We start from the raw sequence: 16,284 nt of genomic DNA on the forward strand, positions 1-16,284 counted from the left end.
ATTCCCAGTCTTTAATATGTTGTAATCATGAGTAGTACTTAGCAAGAGACAGACAAGTCCTTGAACCAAAATAAGACCTTTGTGAATGACTTTACACATAAATGATTAAAAAAGAAAAAACAGCAAAGTCTTTTTTTTTTTCATCTATAGGTTATTCATTATAGTTTTAGAATTTGCTGACGCTTGTCTAAGAACTGAAGATGAAGATTTCTGTGTTACCACCCTAAGAGTAATAATATCCCCATCTCAACTTGGGAAATCTACTGCACCCCAATGTCACTTGCGTGAGCCCATTATAGGCTGTGTAGAAATCTGCAGGACTTGTTTCATACATAACCCTCAACCTCTTCCTCCTCACTTTTCTGTCTACATACGGAAATAAAACCCTGTGTCTCCAGAATGGTTTATAATAACACGCTTTAAGAAGCCTACCCGTAGTGCCCCCATAGGATACGGCCTTGCAGGGCTCCATAATATCATGCTTCTTTCTAATTAAAGGTCAGCTTGGTCGAGTCTCATTGTCGCTCTGGCTGGAAAAATCTCCTGAAACATGATGGTTTTTCCAAATGTGATTTAATTTTCCATTCATGCCATCTGTTTTCTTGATTAAATCACTGAATTGTGCAAGTTGAAAATGTATGAACTGCCAGATTCATTTACTAATTCAGCACATTTGTAGGAGAAAATAAATCGAAATTAAAAAAAAGAATCCATAAAATGCTTATACATTAAATGCAACCTTCTAAAATGTGGTTTTCTTTATCTAATTTGTGTGGCTCTTTTTTTGAGCATATGCATGAATCTCATGCACTTAGAGACTTGACTACTGTAACTAATTTCTTTGGTAATATTTTACAGTTGCTCATCTCTATCAGTTTACACTTTCCCGCTCAAGTTATAATCAAATACACACATACACTCACACGTATCTGTGCATACAGCCCCCACACACACGCACACACACATATACTTTCCTCCGTCTGGTAGGGAGTCTGGACTGCTCCGACTGACTGCGCCTCACTGCCCTTGTGCAGTGGTGTGCCAGTTGTGCCTTCCCCCATTGCTGTGAATGCCACCATCTGGTGTGCCACGTGGACATCATAATCTCCCCTTAATTACATTAGCAGTGCAATCAGTTACTGCATTACAAGGCCGGGCGAAGAGCTTTTAAATCTTGGAGGAAATCATAAATAATTGCACTAAGTACCCAGCGCCAGATGTGCGTGCCAACTTGGCTGGCATGAGATAAATAGTAACCTCAACAACAGTGTTCACATTTGAGTCTGCAAACAGTTTTTGGCCAGTATGATCTTCCTGTCCTTTGCTCTCATCCCTGTCCTCGTCCTTTCCTTTTAGATTCGCTCACTTTGTGTCTTAAAGCACACAGAGAGGCTGGGCTCCACTGTATTCACCCACCTGTTGCTTTAGAATTTCCCCTCCACTGTGTGACCCATTAGCCTGACTACGTCATACTCACGATTCTAGTCAGAATGTGAGTCTGATACCGCTCAATAGAGATTTGAGTATGGGGCGTGTTTCAACCGAACCAGGAGAAAAAATGCCTCTTCGCTCAAGTGGATAGACCTACAACCAATCAGAGCAACGTAGTATGTGACGTAGATTAAGCGACACACACTTGTTGTAGGAAGGACGGAAAAAACATCTTTTCTATCGATAAAAGCCTTTATCGCGTTCCTCTGTTCGTCTTTCAAAATTAATCCAATGTGGAGATCCTGTAGAACAGACTCGATGGCAGAATCTACACGCCCTAGCTCTCCAGCGGCAGCCGTGTTCAGCTCTTTAGTGACGTAGTCGATAATGTCCCTGTTGACCATCTGTCCATCATCGTATAAAGCCCGCCCTGGCAATCTGATTGGTCCGACCAATTCTTGGTCGGGCATAATGATTTCCCAACTGAGCAGAGCCAGACCGAACTTCCCGACCAAAACTTTTATGGGCGGGGCTAAGTTCGGCTGGCACCCAGGCTAGTGACCCATAGCACCCAGGAAACAATTTGTAACAAGGCATCTTACCTCATCACCGTTCTGTCCATTACTGCCCCTTTCAGTCACTTTTTCAGCATATAATTAGATGTTTCTCAGGTATCTTTTTTAGCAAACTGAACTTCTTTATGGATTATCAGTAGTTGGTTCAGCTGGGTGAATGTATGAGCAGCATAACAAGATATTACACATCATGAGACACCATCAAGTCTTTTATTCCACTGAGATGAGGTTGAGTTGTGTTGCATGGTACTTTTCACTCATCTTGCTGTCAGCCTCTCAGTCCCAAGGGTTGCTCATACTGACACACATCTCACTCAGTGTATTGCCAGCTATGTGTCGTCCTCCTGCCCACAGGCTACAGGAAGAGTGGTCACCAAAACATGAACTTCTATGACAAGCAGGAGGCTGTAAAAGACCCCCTCCACTACAGTTTGACTTGTCATTTCAGGAGAAGCATGGCTGTTATTAGTGTTGCTAACATCTCCAGTGATCCAACATACATAATGCAATGTGATCGTTAATGTTATTATCTGCACCTGTATTTCTCATGCTATATAACCTCTCAAAGAATATGCCGCAAAAAGCTATATTTCAGTCTTCAATTTAGAGCTTTTACTGCAGGTAAACATCTTTTTAAGAGGACGATATCTGAGTGAAAAAGTGTTAATGTGTCTATTGCGTTTAGGGAACATAGGGTAAAAAAGAAAGGAAGCTTTCGAAAATTATATTTATGGTGCTCATAAAAATCCAATTTAAAGGGGAACTCCGGGGCATTTGAAACGCGTTTCCATTGCTAGAGGTTGTCAAATACTGATAGTAGGACACAGAGAGGTGCAAATCTGCGCTCCCTGTGTGGAGATAGCGCTGTTCGCACAGCGTGTCATGCGAGGCTAATACGTGGTGGCTAAGGGGCAACTGCTAACCCTTCCACGTAAAACAACAACTTGCACACTGCAGAAACGTCACACCACTTTATAAACCATCCGACAATAAAGTCACAAGCCTTACCATCAAAACCAAATGCATGGTTCTCACATTACTGGCATGGGGACGTTACAAAACAACTTTATAAACAGCATGTAACTCACCGGCTGGTTGTACGCTCGCGCATGTGAAAGCCCAAAAGAGTCGATGGACGATAATCCCATATACAAAACAATTATATTCTCTAGAAAAACTGCGTTCAAGTATTTAAAACATTACAACAATACATGCCCAGTAATATTGTTGTAATGTTTTAAATACTTGAGCGCAGTTTTTCTAGAGAATATAATTGTTTTGTATATGGGATTATCGTCCATCGACTCTTTTGGGCTTTCACATGCGCGAGCGTACAACCAGCCGGTGAGTTACATGCTGTTTATAAAGTTGTTTTGTAACGTCCCCATGCCAGTAATGTGAGAACCATGCATATGGTTTTGATGGTAAGGCTTGTGACTTTATTGTCGGATGGTTTATAAAGTGGTATGACGTTTCTGCTGTGTGCAAGTTGTTGTTTTACGTGGAAGGGTTAGCAGTTGCCCCTTAGCCACCACGTATTAGCCTCGCATGACACGCTGTGCGAACAGCGCGATCTCCACACAGGGAGCGCAGATTTGCACCTCTCTGTGTCCTACAATCAGTATTTGACAACCTCTAGCAATGGAAACGCGCTTCAAATGCCCCGGAGTTCCCCTTTAAGAATGCTGATAAAAGCTTGAAGTTCTCTTTGAAATTATAAGACATGGCTTTGCTGCTGCACTGCACTTGTTTTTGGGACCCCTGCCAGGAGTCTGAAAATTCAAGTACATTCAGAGTAGTGTAGCTATTATCCTAATGACAGTGTGCAAGCATCACCATATTACCCCATCCTTTAAAAACCTCTTCTTTACCTTGCCTTGATGAGAGAGTTTAGATTTCTTGCACTGACTTATCAGTAAATCAGTGGAGCTTGTATTCAGATCATAACTTTGCTGAAAAAAAACTACTATGACTTCAAGCTATATTCACAATTAAGAGACCTCTATTTGTTGTTGAATTTAAAGTCTCTGGTGGATTTGTAAGCTTAGCAGTGTTACCATGAAAATGGTTATTTTCTCATATGTTTCACTCCATCTTAAGTTTAAACCTGAACCAAGAACAAGATTTTTTTCAGAACTTTGCAGTTTTTTGGTACAAAAACCTAAAAAACACTTGAACAAAATGTAAACAAAAGGTTTAATAAAAAAAAAAAATATGGTCTAAATTGTAAACTGAAAGACATTTTTCATGATGAAAAATGTACTTTAGATGCCTAAACCAAAACTAACTTAAAATTCAGTGAGTATACCAAAACGATGCAAATACAAAGCAGCAATAGTCAAAACCCAAGAGTTGTGAAGGGAGATGGATTCTTGAATTTAATACAAACATAACATTTCATTTAAAATTTGCAGCTAGTTTTACTTGCTGATAAAGTGAATGGAAAGGGCTTTCTGATAATATAGCATGTCACGGTTATGGTCAAATATTTGAAACACAAGCTGGCAACGCACAGTTGCATTTTCAATGGAAGATTTAATATTTCAAGATTCAAGATCTGCTTGTGTCCCCCAGATCCGCCCCTCACACAGTGTAAATAAGATATACATTTTATAAAAGGCACCTTGACAATCTGTCTCCTTTATGAAGATATTGATAATAACACAGAAAATGTCCATTTCAATTTGATCACAATCTGGCCTTCAAAGTGCAATTTAAATGGATGGCTTTTCTTTTTGTCTAAACAATTTCAGGATAAAAACAGAGCAGAGTGAAGAAAGAGAATTACAGATATTGACTAAATACGACTTATCATTTATCATAATTTCTCTATCCACTTTGTCACGGCTTCAGCATTTAAGGAAGATAGATGATACAAGATGTTGTCCCCTCTTTCGTACTCTCCATGCTCTGGGAAGTGTGTCCAATTTGGACTTACTTTACCTCTTTGTAATTCAGTTTGTCCATGTTAAGTCACAATTGAGACTATTATGTTTTTCTTGCATGTTTTTCTACATGCTGAGCCACGGCATCTGGCATTTGGACCTCTAACCTTTATCATAAAGGATACACTTTATTCGCAGCAATAAATCTCACGGATAACAAATATTTAGAGGGCATTGTGTCAAATTGCTACATGGGTGTTTTAGTTGACTAAGCGGCTGATATATGTTATTCAGGGACTTTCTGAAGGCACAACAATGTCAGAGTGGTGTCATTAAGAAGCAAGGCTCTGAAAGGTGTGGCATTTGCTATGTTGCAGCGCAGTAGGCTTTATGCTGAGGTGGTTTCCTCTGCAAGGGCGGCCATTAATATCTAAGGAGGAATATTCCCATGGTGAGGCGACTGGTTGAAGAAGGTCCTGTACTTGTGCAGACATGTACAACTTGATGGTTCAGAAAAGTGCTGACTTCCTCATAAGCTCTGCCATCTGCTCCCCAACTAACAAATGTAAAACATCCATGGTGAAAAAAATTGTGGGAAGCATGTGATTTACTGTCCAGTTTTACTTACAAGACCAAGATATTCTCATCCAAAAAAATCAACCAATCTCACACATAATGAGAGAGGAAATAAAAAGGAAAGTAAACAAACAACACCAAGAGATATCCGTTCAATAAGATGTACGGTTTGGATTATCACAACAGTTTGCTTTCATTCCTTTTGTTTCTTGGTCTTCATACAGTGATCTTTAAATCTATTACACACACAGGACTTTGTCACTTAACTCTCTCATGTATTTGGATGTGTTGTTTGCCTCTGTGTTGTGATTTAGAGGGAACATTTTATCAGAGCTAGCCAACAAAGCCTGGTCCACCAGGGAGCCAGGCATTTTATAGGGGTATAAATAATCAATGACACTGAATCTGTAATAGGCTGTAATGCTGTTTGTTAACTCCCCCATTCCACCCCTCCCCCACACAGAATGGCGTGTGTGTTGCTCAAACAATAGAAACGAATTGCCATGGCTAATTGACAAAGCAGGAGAATCTCCTTGTAGCTGCCTCAGTTTATTCCCGTATTTCTTTTATTGCCCATGAACTGTCTTACATCATGCAGTGAGATACTTCTCTGTTTTGTTTCAGCCATAAATCACTTGTGACTGCTTGTTGTATGTTTCACATACCACATCTGTTTTCTCACAAAAGGGTATACATGGAACAGACAAAGTCTATAGTACAATCTATGCATTACATTATATTCAGAAAAACATTACATTCAGATTAAGTAGTTGAAAGAATTTGATGACTGTTGAATAATATCAACTGTTGCTTATTCTGAGACTCTATCTGAAATGAGTCATTGCTCAAACACCAAGCAAAGGGGGCTTTAAAGAGTTGCCAAAATGTTCACTTGTATGAAACATCATAAAACCACAAGACACATGGAGGTTCGAATAACTGTGGTCAGTCAAATGTGTCTAACAGAGGAGAGAGTAGCTTTGAAATAAGAAATTTCAGAAATAGAGATTATTTTAAGTGATTTTTAGTTGCATACTATCTCGTGTTCTTTTCAACATATTTGAGAAGAGGAGAAAAACATAAAAAGTATAACCACCCTCCAACTCCTCCTGCATCCAAGCGCACACCCACAGCCGAACATGATACATATTTTGAGTCTCACCCCTCCCCCAGAAGTCACCCATGAGCCTCTGATTTCCATTATTATTAATATCTGCCTGTTTAATTTTCAGCTCTGTCATAATGTGTCGGCCTAAACTACAAGAGACAATCCCTTATTGATTACTTTCCCAGAAGCCCTGGCGCATGCCCCAGCTGATCACGCCTCTCATGCACAGACATCTCATGCATTTCAGATAATAAGCTGCTGCTCTGGAGTTGAAACAAATTGGATGTGCAGTCAGTCACTGTCCAAGTAAATCATGTTGCAGTCTGTCAGCAGACAAGGCTTGGATTATCATCTTACCCAAGTGAAGCAAAAAAACATAGAAAAAAAAGTTATAAGCACCTTCTGTGATGGCAGGGTGGTATATGTGAGCAAGTCTCTTGTTGCAGTTACATATAATGAGCCTATTGAACACCAAATAAGTTAGAGTTGAGATAGAATGTAACTTTGACAATAAAAACTTCTCTGAGGCTGCCCCGTAAAAAAAAAAAATCAAATTTGAAGTGATCAAAATTTTATTAAGTTTTTAGATCTATTTTGAAGAAGCTTGCGGTTTGAAATGAGAATAATGTCCATTAATTTCCCAGAAGTTGCTCACTTTTGAGTATATTAATAGCCTAGAACTGGCATTTACCATAAACTATAGCAAGTCATTGGTCCCTTAAATTAAAAAGAAAATACTAATTGCAAACGAAAATGACATCTTAATAAAATGCTAGAAATTCTCTACCATAATGAAAAAGATCAGCTATGGTATATCTTGTTTATACACCATATATCATGGTGTGTTGGCAGACATCTCTTTTGCATTATAGAGGTAGCAAACTTTCAATAGCTAATATTAGACCTTGTGCACATTCCACTCTACACAGACAAGACATATTGTGCCAAAATCTATGTCCAAAACAATGCTACCATTGTATTCACGTGCTTAGAATTCTGTAACAGGAAGAAAATAAAGCATCCTGTCACCATGAACTTGGCTGTGTTTCAAATTCAGCACATTTTCAAGCGAAAAAAAAAATCCAAAAAATAGAAGTTTTTGGAGTTGCATGGGAGGGCATGATTAATAATACATCAGGATTATAGAGCACAGACCTTGCTGCTCTGACTTTAATAAGTCCATGGAGGGAAAACAAACCCAGACAATAAAAACAACCACATTCACTGCCTGAAAAACATCTGCATTTAAACTCCAATAAATCTGCACAACCCCCTCCTCGTTGAGTGTTAGTTGGTAGTTTCTTATTAGAATATACCGAAATGTTACTGATAGCGCTCATATTTTATTAAAAATCTCTTTGTGTTTCAAAAACTATACAAAAAGAATGGTTTTATTTGGCAAATACACCTGAGCTACAGTGGTTTGCTGCAAAAACCCTGAGAAGTAGAATAATTGGCACCCTAGTGTAAGACTCCCTCTGTTTGGTGCCAGCTGTTTAAAATATGGATGATATTGTTTTCATTGCAGGGCTTTTATTGAGTTCTGCTTGGGCCAGGCAGTATAATCCTCTGACTTTGACCTTTTCTGGCATGTGGAAAAAGTAAATAAACAAGGCACTGATGTATTCCCTCCGTTACCAGAGGACCTGAGCAGCAGATTTTCTGTTGATCATATTCAGGAGTCTGGATTCAGAGAGCTGTCTGTTGTTGCCTAAGCAGGAGTGGTGAGATGCCTTTTTTTTAACAACAGGCAGAGAAATAATGGATGATGGGGAGGAGAAGAAAAATTATTGACAATAGTGATTGGTGTATAGCTTCTTCTCTCCTGACAAATTTCCCCAAATTACCAAACTAAAGGTTGTTGACCATATGATGAAGTGCAGCTCCTCATTGAGAAAACAATGATATAAACAACAGCCAAATGTATAAGTTAGGTGTAATTTTTAAACCATGTCTTTGACACACTGAAGAAGATTACACAAAGATATTTGAAAAGTATGAAACAATGAACGAAACAAGACAGTGTGTCATCTGAGGTTTTTAATTCTCCTCCACTCCAAATACAGTATGTTGCGTCCTGCACAGTGCGTCTACTGTATGTGGCGCCCGACTCTAATTACATTATTCCATTCATGACTATCAAGTATTAACTTTTGCATAAATGCATAGATCAGAAAATTATTAGATTTAAGTCTTTCCAGTCATACACTGTCACCTTAAATCATGCATAAATGTGATAATTACCCACACAAGGCCAAAAGGGCACATCACTGCCACTTTAAATCCAATGAACGCTATGACCTGATCACTATAATTGAACATCTATCAGGGTCATTGAGGAGCTGAATGTTGTTAACTGACGCCTATAATTCCTCTTGATCAGTGCTAATTACAGAAAGTAGGAGAAACCAATATTCTACACACCCAGAGAGCAACCATTTCAAAGAGGTGGGACTGAATATTTTAATATAAGTAGTTTTGTAAACTGAAAAATGCATTGTGGTTTAAACTGCGGACAGTGAGAAATTATGTTGTTGGAGGGGTGGGCATTTTTCTGGCACAGACCGAGTCCACTTGTCCCCTTGTCGGGAAGGGTCACTGTAGATCAATACAAAGTTGTTCTGACTGATCACCTTTATCCTATGATGAAACATTTTTATCCTGATAGCAGTGGTGTACCGATGACAGTGTCCCCATCTATGAATCACAAGGGCTCACTGAATGGTTTGACAAGCATGAAAAATAGCATGAATACTATGATCATAATCTTTACTATCTCAACCCAAGTTACGCCCATGTTTAACTGATGTGTTAGCTTACTCCTACACAAACACCAACAAAATCTGTTTTGGAAGAAAGGTCCTCCATCTCTCAGGATGAGTTCCAAAGACTTTTAAATTCAGTGCCAAGGTGAATTAAAGCTCATCCTGCAGCAAACTGTGGCTTAACACATAAAAAACCCACAAATGTTGATTTTTCCTTTGCCTTGTGAGCAGATTGTAAAACTTGCCCTGAAAATGACTCAAATAAATATTTCCAATTCAATGTCTTCAACGAGTTTTACTAAAGACTATATCGTTGGAGTGCACCAATGTGAGCACTAGCTCCAGCATTTGACTGCTTCAGGGCAGTTTCATATGGCAATTTACAAAAATTAAGCCACAAATGTGTTATATTCTAATATGGTTAAGTTTGTGTTACACATAAAGGCATATCAAATTAGAAAGGATTTTGATTTACTCAAGGGAGAATGCCCATCTGTTCACGAAATTCATATAGTGCCTTAATTTCTGTGTTATATGAGGTGCACTTAGCGGTCAGTTTTTACACAGATGTCACATATGTGTATGACCTGTAAGGAGATTTTAAATAAGCCTACATGTACAAAAATTGTAAAAGCATATTGCAACCTTTTTAGCAGTTCACATCTAAAAATTACTATAAACGTCTGCCAGAATTTGCACCCCATTTATTTTTGTCTGGGATTCTAGCTGTACTGTTCACTGGGGCAAGTCATTGAGAAAATGCACAATTTATTGAAATTTTATGGAAAGACTCCCTCTCACCACCGCACAATTACGTAAAAGCCATCTAGTCCTTGTGTAATCCATTTTATAGTAATTCATTTATGACTTTGGTCACAGAGGGAATGTCTCTCCTGCCACTAACACCCTACAACATGTGTGGATGGCACAAGGAAGAAATCCACAATACACTAAAGGGTACAGCTTACATCCAGAAATTCTTTTTTTTCTCCATGAGCACTTCATAAAATATTTAATTATGCTTTTAGAACAGACTTGTTTCATTACAAAGTTGTACATTTTACTGCCGTGTACAGAAATAACAGAACTGAGGATCATTTTTGAGTATTTCAGAATATTTCTCCTTGATAGAAAACATGCTGTTGAGACAGTTCATTTGAGAGAAACGGTGCTACAGACACAGGGGTAAAAGGAAAATGAGACAAAGATACTAAGTGAGTGGTTGAAAGCCTGCTATAGTCTCTCTTGAGGTGAGTATGATGATTGCACCCACATTCCACTGCAGAGCTAAAACCCTTGGAGGCTTTCGGAATGTGAAAACCTACTTCTTCTCTCTTTATAGTACAACACTTAGGCAGCGGACCACTTTTTTTCCCCACCCTGAACATTGCTCACATCGCTGCTCCCTGAAGCTTGAAAGCACAACATTTCTCAGCCAGTAACTCCCACTGGGACCAAAACCCAGAGATGGAAATGCAAAGGATATGTTTTATTGGACAGTTGCAGACAAATAAATCTAAATATGTATTTTGGTCATGTTTGTGTGCTGACTGCATCCTGAGGGAGTTGAAATGATTATATGACATAAATAATGGCGCTGTAGCATGATATTAGGTCACATGTTTACATAGCAGGACCTAAGGTCAGGGAAGAAAATAATTCAAAGACTATTTCTCTTCTTTGAAAGTAAACATTGTTTGGGAGCATACATACATGGTGTCTGGAGCCATGCTTTCTAGTGTGCACAGACTATTAACGAGAGATGGAAACTTACAGTCAAGTACAATATACATGCTTAAGTTTAGAAAATTCATAGCTCTGTTGAAGCCTGCCAACCTGTCCAGCATGAAGGGGGGGTGACGCTGGGTCTCACTGAATGAAATGGTTTAGGCTCAGTGGTCTGCGTGAGGGAAAGTCAATGGGAGGTGTCAATGAGAGGGCGGGCGGGGACTCCTGCAATCACATGTCCTGTGATTGACATGGTCTAACCTCTGGGGCTGTGTGCGATGTCAGTATAGAGCAGACCCGTAATACGGTTTCAGCCCACGCTTCACAGTGAGTTACGGACGAGGACTGTAGGTTACAAGAACCAATATGCATCTCTTTCACTACGTGGTTTTACAGGTCAATCCTGGGCTCTCATTTGAATTGTGTACATTTGATTTTATATGTTGTTTTACGTAATATCACAAAATAAAAAAATGTTAAAAAAGAGAGCAAAGTAAGAAGTAAAAAAGTTAGATGGTTTGTAATGTGAGTGACAGTGCAACAATATGTAGTGCACATTTTTCCTGGCCTACCTTAGACAACTCATCTCTCAGCAGACTTACATCATTTCTTATCAATTAGTATTGGCATGTCAATTTAGACTCACGATCTCCTTCAACCTACTTTTTGTTGAGGTTGACTAAAACTGTCATATGAGTTGCCATTACAAGCTTTAAACGCTAGGCTCAACCATGATTTATAATATGAATTCGCATCAGTTATAGCTTTATTGTAAATTAAAGCTCTTAAAATCATGTGTAGCATTATTTGTCGAATGGTTTTGACTTAAAGACATTTGACACCTCTCATCTCATTGGGCTGCATACATAAATTATGTAAGCTATGGGCTGAACAATATGTTTTAATTCAGCTTCAGTTTCTAATGTAACTGATTTTGAAATGAAAAAGTTTATATTTACAAAATTCTTTCTATTTTCTGCCTCCCAAGACAAGCAAACTGGTGCCCTATAAAACAACTCTCACACAGTGTATTTGAAGGCAGAGCAAACTTGGGAAATAAAAGTGGCAACCTATGGCAAACTGCACTTCAGAGAATTCAGCCCCTTTTTCTCTCTGTCATATGACAAGTGAGCCGTACAACTTTTCAGAATTATAGATCTGTGTGTCTAATTATTTCTTTTCACGTCTATACAATGAAAGACTGCATGCCTTTCTCTTCCTGGGGCCGGGACAGCAGGAGGACTGCCCTCCAAAATATTCTCTCTCATGCCTCTGACACACACGTCTGTCTGCATGTCAGCATTGCAACTTTCCCGACGTCTTTGGTTTTAATGAAAGAGATCTGGGGGCTACAAATGCAATAGGTGCCGTGATGACACATTTCAGTTCCTATTGTGCAAATAGAATTGCTCAGACTTTCTTTTAATCTCCTTTATTCACTGATCCATAGTTCATACAACAATGAAGATGTCAGAAAATTGCCCTTCAAAACAAGGCATACGCACCGGCTCTATTGTGATGAAGATTTAGTTCAGAAAAAGACTTGGTCAGAATTGTAATGAGCAAGAACAAGAACAATTTTGAAACTTTTCATTTGAAATAATTCCTTTCTAATATACTTACTAGTTAAAATGCTGTATGTTGGGTATTTTTTTCATTTCACTGAAGTGAATTATTTTTCTTCTATTGAAAAATGGTTGTAACGAAATGCTTCTGCTGCAGTGCGGTCACAAGGGGGTAGCATTGACACAGTTGTTTAAGCCCTTTAGCAGGCAGCCCAGCAGCAGGACAAACTGCCTTTGATGTAATTGAGGTCTTAGACCTCTTAGAAAAGCATATATTGGTTTGTATGTGGAAATGTTCAAGGAACAATGGATTTCCATAAATGGATGTAAAATCGTATTTGGAGCATCCCTGGCATGCTAACCATTCTCTAAACAATAACAAAAAGGACTCCTTCAGGATGGGATGGGTAATTCCAAGGCACTTACTACCTTGAAATGTAATGGAATGTAGCATTAGGATTAAATGTGTGACTAAAAGATACAGACTTGACTAGTTTTACCTGGGTGATTCATTCAAGTAAATCTGCAGATATTCTCATCCCTGCACAGCACAACCATACATCCTAATAGAAGTCAACAAGCAGCATATAAGTAAATGTTTTTCTTTTTGTCTCTCTTTCGAAGGAATGATTAAAAGCTGATTTCTTTATTCAGATTTTAGAAATACAAATACAGTCATCTTTCCACCTTATAGCAGGACGCAGGTGAATTATGACCTCCAGATTAACCTGTTAATTATCAATCATTCCACAGCCACACTACTACTCCCCTAACTAACATTTTTGTCGATCCATCTTATCATCCGAAGTAATACTTAAGAGTACGACTCTGGCAGGCCCTCATAAATAAAGCTAGCCTATTTACATATTCAGTTTATCATAGATATTGCATACTCTGTACATAAAAATTCAAATGCAGACTTTATGAAATATGATCATGCAGCAAATGTGAGAAAACACAGAGCACAACCTATTCATATACAGAGGGGATTTAGTGCAAGTGATTAATAAAGGATGAAATAGACATCAGAAAGAATTGAACTATTTTTGTTTTTATGGCTTATTCACAAAATTATGTTCAGTGAAAGCATCCTTATTTCTAAGCAATTCAACAGCCATGACTAAATTTGTTATATGATAGTGTTTAGATGAGGGATACAGAAGGATTTGTATTCCATGAAGTCAGCACTATATGCAGACTTGTACCTCTGTCTAATTTAGCAGAATATAAAGACATGTAGAACACAACTGACTTTTTCTGTAGCCATCTTCTGTTCTGAGTTTGGCTTAACACAGATACCAGTGTAGGCAAAACTGATAACTCAAATAAACCTCTAGAATAACAGTTTTATGAATTCAAGTAAACACACCTAAAGTGTTTTGCAATGATGGTTTTGTTTCACATTCTAAAGATATCTAGAAATATTGGGACAGTTGTATTGACTGATCAGCATGCATACAAGTACAACATGATTTTTGTGTGTGTGTGTGTGTGTGTGTTTCTCCCAAGAAACTAAATATGTGTTGTTGATTATTTACATTATACATGTTTAAAAAAAGAGAATAGGGTGTTTGGTTTGTACTTAAAACAGCTGAGTGGAATAATGACATAAAGAAGCAAATACTGTGCAGTAAATGTCTGATCTCTTCTCATGAACTAGTTAACCCGAAAGAATATGATCTACAAATGTGTTTCAGCAAAAGCAAATTACCTGGGTTTTGTGGAGGGGAACTAATCTCTCCAAGCATGACACTGGACAGGAAAGGCCTCTTACTGTTATTATGATGTGTCGGCTTGTGTTAGATGGAGGGCCTTGATGGCCGCATCACAAAGGAGCATCGAAGCCCCTCTCCCATGACAGCACTGTGATGGATGCACGGGGGGTGGAGGCGCAAGGAAGATGGAGGTTAGAAAGCTGGAGATGAGGAGAAGAAGAAGGGTGATATGAGGTGCAGATGGGGGTTATATACAATGGTAAATACCTACAAATGCAACGCATTAGCAGTAGGAGCAGAACCTGAGATAACATTAACATGCACGATAAGGCTTTTCATTGGACAGGCTATCTCTGAAACAAAATAAGGGTCCTGTGTGGTGAATTTTCAAGCTTATTCTTGTGACCTGTGATGACCTGTGTTTAAATGGCATATGGTCTAGATTCCTGGCATTACAGTATTAAAATTAAAACAGCGTTGTCATATATGTTCACAGTGTTTTCTACAAACACAATAAAATATTATGACATTAAGCAGTAGCATGTTTACATGTTCTCCATTAAAGTACAGTAAGCATATTTTGGCTCAAAAATGTAATCTTTTGTGTTGTTTAAACTGTTCACCTGTGAAATGCATCTCTAGCTAAAACTTGATTCATTTGTTTTTCATGTTTTATTTACTTTCAGAGCTAAGAAATCTTCTCAACCAAAAACACAAAAGGAACATTTTATGTTTTAATTTCTCCACATTATGTATTATATAATATATATATATATATATATATATATATATATATATATGAGGGTTTTCGGGTTTTTATAAGATGCACTGACTGCTAAATCATTATTATTTCATATATTTGCTTTTTTTATGCCAAAGCATTTATCAGCAGCTTGGTCAAGAATATGCTGTTGCAGTAGCAACAGTTGGTGTAGTTGGTGAATCGCAATGTTTGTTTTTTCCTTCAATAAGAGTGCTCGCAGCTGCGGGTGCCTTGTACACAGTGTCCATACTAAAATATTAATAGTCAGTTTTCTCCCATGTCAGCAGCTTGTAATTTGATTTCTGGTTTAAGAATGTTGTTTTGGGTGGCAGATCTCCCCATGAACACAGGTCTTCCCCTCATCCTGCTCCTTTGGGCTCCCAGGAGACAATGGCTTGGGGAAAATGTTGTAGAGAGATGATGCTCCTCCTTGGCCTGGTAAAGATTGGGGGTGCCAACGCACAGCGGGACAGGTGTTCTGAGCTGCACACAAGGGAGTCTCACCAGGCTGCAGTGCCTGGCCCACATCCATCTCTGTACCTGGGGAGATAAATGGAAAAATGTGACCTGAACAGTCCAATATCACAGCCATGGCAGGAACGTGTTCTAACAATGGGGAGTGGGGAGGGTTCCCCATATCATTACTAAAAATGAGGCACACACTGCAATTAATTTCCGGCCTAAATGAATGTCTTCTGCTTGAAGCTACCTCTCTGTAGCAACATACATAGATTAATAATCCAGAACAGAAAGATAGTCTTACTTGGTTCCATAATACACTGATATAAAATGGGCTTCAATGCACATTTAATTTCTTGATCAACATTTTTTTGTCACCTTGAAAAACCTACTTTTTCAGCTTTTATTGTATAAAATGATGTGATCTTTCGACTGCCCTTTGTCTTGGAAGAAAAATTAATTCTCATTTGCATTACCACGTCTAAATGTCAGCCACCGATATTTTGTTAGACATTAGTAAAGCTGGCAGCGAGAGGCGCTGGATAATTGCACTCAGCCTAGCAGAGGGATTTACATAATTTCAGATAGCAATTAAAGAATCCTTGGGAATTTTCTTTCTGGCCTCTCTCTCCAGCTCACTTCTTCAACAGTACAAAGGAGGCATTCGTTTACATTAAGCACCATGCTCCTTGCTGTTCATTTGCATGAAATTAA

Source organism: Odontesthes bonariensis, chromosome 6 (assembly GCF_027942865.1).
Source record: "Odontesthes bonariensis isolate fOdoBon6 chromosome 6, fOdoBon6.hap1, whole genome shotgun sequence".
Taxonomy (NCBI): Eukaryota; Metazoa; Chordata; class Actinopteri; order Atheriniformes; family Atherinopsidae; genus Odontesthes; species Odontesthes bonariensis.